The sequence below is a fragment of the Symphalangus syndactylus genome, chromosome 18, assembly GCF_028878055.3.
Source record: "Symphalangus syndactylus isolate Jambi chromosome 18, NHGRI_mSymSyn1-v2.1_pri, whole genome shotgun sequence".
Lineage (NCBI taxonomy): Eukaryota > Metazoa > Chordata > Mammalia > Primates > Hylobatidae > Symphalangus > Symphalangus syndactylus.
Genome location: NC_072440.2, coordinates 54165719 through 54173377, shown reverse-complemented (window position 1 = coordinate 54173377; position 7659 = coordinate 54165719). Strand labels below are relative to the sequence as shown.

General features: G+C 61.6%; 1 pseudogene; it reads left to right on the top strand.

The window, feature by feature from the left end:
- The first annotated feature begins 355 nt into the window (after positions 1-355).
- Positions 356-7420, top strand: LOC129467409 (uncharacterized; annotated as a pseudogene).
- Positions 7421-7659: the final 239 nt, after the last annotated feature.

The following is a 7659-nucleotide window of genomic DNA, read 5'->3' as shown; positions in this document are numbered from 1 at the left end:
CCCACATTGGGGAGGTGGGTTATGGACACTTTCTGGGTCTGCAATGCCCATGGAGGAGGACAGGTTAGGGCACAATCGGGTATACAACTGGCGGCATTGTGGGGTGGAGGTGGGGGGTGGTATTGAGGGCAGGACTAGCCATGGAAGAGGGGCGAGTTCAGTGCTATCAGGGGCTGCACTGCTGGTGGCAGTCAGCAGAGTTGGCAGCAACACTGGTAGCATCCAAGGAAGGAGCGGTTCTCCTCTCCCTGGACTCCACACTCCAGAGGGTGACCTACACTTGTTCATACTGGAGCACGGCAGGTGCACAGTGTTTCCATGGGAATCTTGAGCACGGCAGGCCCCCACACCCACCATGGTTACTGGGCCCATGCACTCTGGGTCTGTGCCTCAGAGGCTGCCAGACACCCCTGGGTATGGAGTAGCAGACACCATGGGGAACAGGGCCCTGTGCGTGGAGGCATCTGGAACAGGAATTGGCACCTGGGTGCTGAGGGCTGGCTGGGTCTGAATTTTTCTGCTGCTCCTGCTCCCTGAGGAGTGCAGCCCCAGTGGGCCCAGTGGTTCCTGTGGAGTGGGGAGCTGGGCACTGTGGTGTCTCCAGCACCCACCCCAGGCCCCAGTTCCTGGCCAGCTTGGGCTAAAAGGAGAGGCTGGACTTTGGAGGGTGGGTGTGAGTGCCTTTGCTGAAACTCGCCCCTGCCACCCAGTGGCCAGCATGACAAGTTGAGGCTCTAACCCTTCCACCCCTCACATCTTCCTCTAGGCTTTTCTGGCTTTGCCCACCTAGCTGTTCCATGCCAGGAGGAGGAGACACCTGGAGCCTGCGACACCATGGCTCGCCTTGCTGCTGGTGGGTGGCAGGGATGGAGACTGCAGTGCGCCGGAGTGGTAGGAGAGCGGCTGGCTAGGAGGGCAGGCGGCTGCAGCCAGGGTTGGGGGTCAGGCTTACAGTGATGGCCGGGCTGTGGCAGTGGCCAGGTGGTAGGAGCCTTGTAGGGAGGGCCGGTGCATTGGCAATGGGCCTGGCTTTGCCCTGCCCCTGCCGTGGACCTGGCCCTGTTCTGCCCTGCCGTGTCCTGCACCTGGACTGTTTCAGCCCTGTCCTGCTCTGGTCCCATCCTGGCCCTGTCTTGGCCCTGTGCTACCCCATCCCTGCCCTGGTCTTGCCCTTGCACCGGCCCTTCCCTGAACCTGCACTGGCATGGCCTTGGCTCTGGCCCTGGCTCTGGCCCTGCCCCTTGTCCTGACCCTGGTCCTGTCATGGCACTGGCCCTGCCAATGGTCATGGGCCTGCTCCTGTTCTGGCACTGACCTGGCCTTGGACATATCCTGGCCCTGATTTGTTTTGGCTCTGCCTTAGGCCCGTCCCTGCCCTGGCCCCACCATGGGCCTGTTCTGCCCTCTCCTGGCACTGACCTTTCCCTGTCATGGCCAGTGGTGCCATTGCCCTGCCTTACCCTGCCCTGGTTGTGCCCTGGCCCTGCCTGGCCCTGGCCACTCCCTGGACCTACCCTGACCTTGCCTTGGCTCTTGCCCTGCAGTCACTATGGCCTGGCACTGGCCCTAGCCCTGGACCTGCCATATTCCTGGCCCTGCCTTTATCCAGGTCGTGCTCCTGCTGCTGCCCTGGCCTGGAACCAGGTCCTGTCAAGGACCTGCCCTGACTCTGCCATGGCCCTGGCCCTGCTTTGCCTTGGTCCTGGCCCTGACCCAGACCCTTTCCTGGCTCTGCCCTGGCCTTTCCCTGGCCCTGAGCTGGCAGTGGGCTGCCCCTGGTCTTGCCACCACCCTGCCCTGCTCTGGATATGTCATCGCCCTGCCCTGGCCCTATTCTGGTTTTGACCCTGCCCTGGCCCTACCTTGGCCCTCACCCTAGTCTTCGCTAGCCCCTGCTCTGGACCTGGCTGTAGCCCAGACCTGGCCCTGACCCTGGCCCTGGTCTTTGTCCTGCCATAGCCCTGGCCCTGAACTGGACTTGGAGGTGTCCTGGCCCTGGAGTGATCTTCCTCTGCCTTGGCCTGTCCCTGTTCTGACCCTACCATTGCCTTGCCCTGGTCCGCCCTGTCCCAGAACTGACCAGGCTGTGCCATTGCCCCACCTTACCCTGCCTTGGCTGTGCCCTGGCTAGGTTCTGGCTCTGGCCCTGGCCCCGCCCTGGACATGCCCTGACACTGCCTCAGCATTGGCACTAGTCTGGCTCTTTCTTGGCATCAGCCCTGCTCTCTCTATGTACTGGCTCTTGTCCTGTCTTGGAGTTGCTATACCATGTTGTGCCCTGACCTGACTCAGCCCTGGCTCAGCCCTGGCCCAGCGCTGGCTTTGGCATTGACCCTGGTCCTGCCATATTTCTTGCCCTGTTCCTACCCTGGTCTTGGCCCTGACCATTACCTTGCTGTGGCCCTGCCCTTGCCCTGACACAGCCCCATGGCCCTGCCCTAGACCTGTCCTGGCCCTGGCCCTTCCCTGCTTGAGACTTTGCCCTGGTTCTCCCCTGGCCCTGACCGTGGAATGCCTGGCCCTACCCTGGCCTTGCACTGCTCTGGCCCTTGCCTTGACTCTGGTCCTGTCACTGGCCTAGCCCCAGCCCTGTTGCTGGTCTTACCATGGCCCAGACCCTGCCTTGGCCCTGCCCTGACACTGTCCTGGACCCTGGCTGTGCCAAGAACTTGCACTGTCCTTGCCCTTGTTTTGCTCTTGCCCTGAAACTGGTCCAGCCCAGGTCATGGCCGTGGCCCCATCCCTGCCCCGGCTGTTCCCTGGCCCTGCCCAGGTCTTGGCACTGGCCTGGCCCAGCCTGTCTTGGCCCTATGCTTTCCTGGCCCTGCCTTGCCTGGCCTGGCCTTCCCTTGGCCCTACCCTAGCTTTGACCCTGCCCTGGCCCTATCTTGGCCTTCACCGTAGCCTTGCCTGGGCACTGTGTTGGAGCTGGCCATAGCACAGACCTGGTTGTGGCCCTGGCCCTGCCATGGCCCTGTCCCAGACCCTAGCCCTGCCAGGTACCTGTTCTGGCCCTGCTCTGGGCCTGGCTTTTCCCCTGGTTCTTAGATGACCCTGGCCCTGCCCCTGCCCTTGCGCTTGCCCTGGCACTGGCCTTGGACAGGTCCGTGGTCCTAACCCTGGCCCTGCCCTGGAGCTGTCACTGTCTTGGCCCTGCCCTGGCTCTGGCCCTGCCCCAGCCCTAGCTGTGCCCCAGCCATTGACCTGCCCTGGTTGGTCATTCCCTGCCTTAACCCTGTGATCCCCTGGGCCTGCTCCACCCTGCCCTGTCTTTGGCCCTGCCCTGACCCCACCTTGGCCCTCACACTGGCCCTTGCGCAGACCTGCTCCTGTCTCTGGCCTTGGCCCGGCATTGACCCCTGCTCCTGACCCTTGTCCTGCCATGGCCCTGGCCCTGCCAATGTTCCTGACAGCCCTGGCCCTGGCCCTGTCTTGGCCCTGGCCCTGAACTGGCCCTTCCCTGACCCTGGCCCTGAAGTGGGTTTGAAAGTGTCTTGTCCCTGATTTAACCTGGCTCTGCCTTGGTTCATCCCTGCCCTGGTCCTACCGGGGCCCTGCCCGTCTGCTGGCTCTGTCCTGGTCTTGTGCTGACCCTGACCCAGACCTTGGCCCTGCCCCAGCCTTGTCCTAGACCTGGCCATGGCCCTGCCCCTGCCCTGGACTGGCACTGGCATGGACCCTGGCCCTGGCCCTTCACTACTTAAGGCCATACCCTGGCCCAGCCCTGGTCCTGACTCTGTCCTGGCCCTAATTTGCCGTGGCCCTACCCAGGGATGCTATTCTGGCCTTATCCCTGACCCTGTCCCTGTCCCTGTCCTGGCCCTAGCCCTGTTGCTGCTCCTGCCATGGCCCTTGTCCTGACATTACCCTTTCCTGGTCCTGGCCCTGGCCCTGCCCCGGCCCTGCTCTGGCCCTTGTCTGAACCCTGGCCCTGCTCTGGCCCTTGTCTGAACCCTGGCCCTGCAATGGGCCTGCCTTGGCCCTGCCCAGACCCTGGCTCTGGCCCTACCTCTGCCCTGGCCATACACTTGCCCTGGCCTGGACCCTGGTCCTGGTCCTTGTCCTGCCCCAGCCATGTCCCTGGCCCTGTCCTGCCCGTGCCCTGTTCTATCCTGGGCTGGCGCTGCCATGGCCTGGTCTTGCTATTGCCCTGCCCTAGCCTGCCCTGCTTGTGCCCTAGATCTGCCCTGGCCTTTGCCCCTGTCTTGGTTCTAGCCCAGGCTCAGCCCTGGACCTTCCCTGACCTTGCCTCAGCCCTGGCACTACCCTGGCCTTGCCTTGGCGTTTGCCCTACTCTCTATGGCCTGGCTCTGGTCCTGCACTGCTCTCCTCTTTTTCTGTCCTGGCACAGCCCTAGTCCTGGTCCTGGCCCTGCCATATCCCTGGCCCTGTTCCTGCCCTTGTGCAGGCCTGACCCTGCCCCTGCCCTGGCTTTGGCCTGGACCTTGGCCATACAGTGACCCTGTCATGACCCTTTCCTGGCCCTGGCCTGGAACCTGGCCCTGCCAAGGACTCGCCCTGGCTCTGTCATGGCCCTGGCCCTTTCCTGGATTTGGATGTGTCCTGTCCCTTTGCCCAAGCCCTTCCCTGGCTCTGCCATACCCCTCCTCTGGGGTAGGGCCAGGGTCAGGACCAGACCAGGGCAGGGTCAGGACCAGGGTAGGGCCATGGTAAGGCCTGAAGATGGGAAGGGCCAGGGCAGCGGCAGGGCCAGGGAAGGGTCAGGGCCAGGGATATGGTAGGACTAGGGGCAGAGCCAGGGTTAGGGCTGAGCCAGGGCAGAGCAGGAGAGATTACATTAGGTTATTATTTAAAAATTTTATTTTAGATTTTTAAGATAACTATAGAGTAATAATAATGTCTATACTATGTTGTTTGTAATAGTAATAATATTTGCAGTAAATAATCACTAAATTTTAACTAATACCTTCTTTGCTTCCGGTAGTGTTGTATGAGTATAATTTTATAAATATGTATATATGTGAGGCATTGATTCTCACGATAACTCTACGTGCTAGGTACTTACAGCATCCCTATTTTCCAAATGTAGGAAACAGGCATAAAGAAGTTAAATACTTGGCCAGATTACTCCTGTAATCTCAGCACTTTGGGAGGCCAAGGCAGGCAGATGGCTTGAGCTCAGGACTTTGGAACCAGCCTGGGCAACATTGTGAAACCCCATCTCTACTAAAAATCCACAAAAAGCGCTGATTTAAGTTTCTTGTAGGATTCTGGTTATAAAATACTGGTCAAATACACAGGGCATGGATAGGGCAGGGCCAGGGACAAGGTCAGGCCACGAAGGGGCCAGGGCCAAGGCAGGGCCAGAGCTAGACCTGGAGGTGTCCTGGCCCTGATTTGCCCTGCCCCACGTTGGCATGGCCCTGCTCTGGCACTTCCTGTCATGCCCCGTCCCTGGCTTGAGCATTGGCCCTGGCCCGAGCATTGGCCCTGGCCCTGTCCTGCTTCTGGCCTTGCCCTGGAGTTGACCAGGCACTGCCATGGCCCAGTCCTGCCATTGCCTTGCCCTCTTCTGCCCTGGTGTTCCCATGGCCCTGCCTGGGCCCTAGCTCTTCCTTGACTCTGGACCTGCCCTGACCCTGCTCAGCCCTGGAACTACCCTGACTCTGCCTTGGTATTGGCCCTCCCTTCTCTGTGGCCTGACTCTGGCCCTGCCTTGCACAGGCCATTCTCTGCCTTGCGCATCCCAGCCTGGGCCTAGCCCTTGTCCTACCATATTCCTGGTGCTGGTCGTACCCTTGTTCTGGCCCTGACCCTGCCCTGGCCCTCTCCTGGCCCTTCCTTGGTCCTGCACTGCCCTTCCATGCCCTGGCCTTGCCCTCACCCTAGCCTTGCCCTCACCCTGCATTGACCCTGCATTGGTCCTGCTCTGCCCTGGCACTGTCTTGGTACCAGCCCTGCCTTCTCCCCAGGCTTGCCCTTGCCCTGCCCTGGCTTGACCACAGGCCTACCATGTCCATGACATGGCCCTGGACCTGCCTTGCCATCCTCTGTCCTGGCCCTGTATTTTCCCTACCATGCTCTGGTCCAGCGCTTGCCCTGGCCCTGTTGCTAGTCCTGCCACTGCTATGGCCCTGCCCTGCTTTGGCCCTGGCCCTGCCATGGCCTTCTCCTACCCTGGCCTGGCCCTACCCTGGCCTTTTCTACCCTGGCCTTGCCCTTCCCTGGTCTTGCCCTGCCCTGGCCTTGCCCTGCCTTGGCCTTGCCCTGCCCTGGCCTTGCCCTGCCCTGGCCTTGGCTTTGTCTTGTCCTGGTCCTGGCTCTGCCCTGGCCCTGCCCTTGCTCTGGATCCTCCCTGGTTCTGCCTTCTCCCCGACTCTGCCCTTGCTCTGGCTGTGTCCCTGGCCCAGACTTGGCCTGGTCCCTCCTTTGGCCCTGCCCTGGCCCTGCCTTCGCCCTGTGCTATCTTAGTCCTGTCCTGGCCCTGAACTAGCCCTGGCCCTACCCTCACCCTACCCTGGCCCCACCCTACCCAGGCCTTGCCCTGCCCTGGCCTTGCCCTGCCCTGGCCCTGCCTTTCACCTACCCTGGCTCTGGTTCTGCCCTGGCCCTGCCCTTGCCCTGGACCCTCCCTGGTCATGTTTTTTCCCTAGTCCTTCTCTGTCCCTGCCCTTGCCCTGTCCCCTTTCTTGTCCTGCCATGTTTCTGGCCCTGCCCTGTCCATGTCCTGGACCTGGCTCTGGCCCTGGACTTCCCTGTCCCCGCTCTGCCATACCCTGGCCAGTTCCTTGCTCTACAGTGACCCTGCTGTACCTTGGCCCTGTGCTACTCTAGCCCTGCCCTGGCCCTGCCATGGCCCTTGCCCTGCCGCTTCCCTTCCCCAGCACTGGTTCTGTCCTGCTTCTGGCCCTGGCCTTGGTCCTGTCATGTCCCTGGCTGTGACCCTGCCCCTGGTTTTTCTCTGGCCATGACCCTGCCCAAGTTCTGTCCTATCCCTGGCCTGTCCAGTTCTGGTCCTGCCCTGGCCCAGCCCTGACTGGGCACAGCACTACCTTGGCCCTTCCCTGCCCTGCCCAATGCGGCCCATGCCGGGGCCCTGCCTTGGCCCTGATCGTGACTTGGCCATGCCCATGGACCTGCCCCTGGTCCTGCCATTACCCTTATCCTGCCACTGGTCCTGCCATAGGCCTGACCCTGACTTGGCCCTGGTCCTGATCTGGCTCTGGTCTTGCCCTGCTTCTGGCCTTGTCTTCGCCTTGGCACTACCTTGGCCCTGGCCCTGCCCTGGCTCCTACTTGCCCTGGCCTTTCCTTGGCCCTGTGCTACCCTGGCCCTGCCATGCTGTGTCCCTGCCTCTGCCTTGGCCTTGCTCTGAGCATGGCCTTCACATTCGGCCTGGCCCTGGCCTGGACCTGCCATACCATTACCTGACCTGTCCCTGTCCCTGTCCTGCCCTGCCCTGGCCCCACCCTGGCCCTGTCTTGGCCCTGTGCTACCATGTCCCTGCCCTGCCCTGGCCCTGCGCTTGCACTGGCCTTTCCCTGGCCCAGGCCCTGGATCAACAAAGTTATACAATCATCAGTCACCACGGTTTCTGTGCAGAACATTTTCTTTTCTTTTTTTTTATGTTTTAAGTTTTAGGGTACATGTGCACAACATGCAGGTTAGTTACATATGTATACATGTGCCATGTTGGTG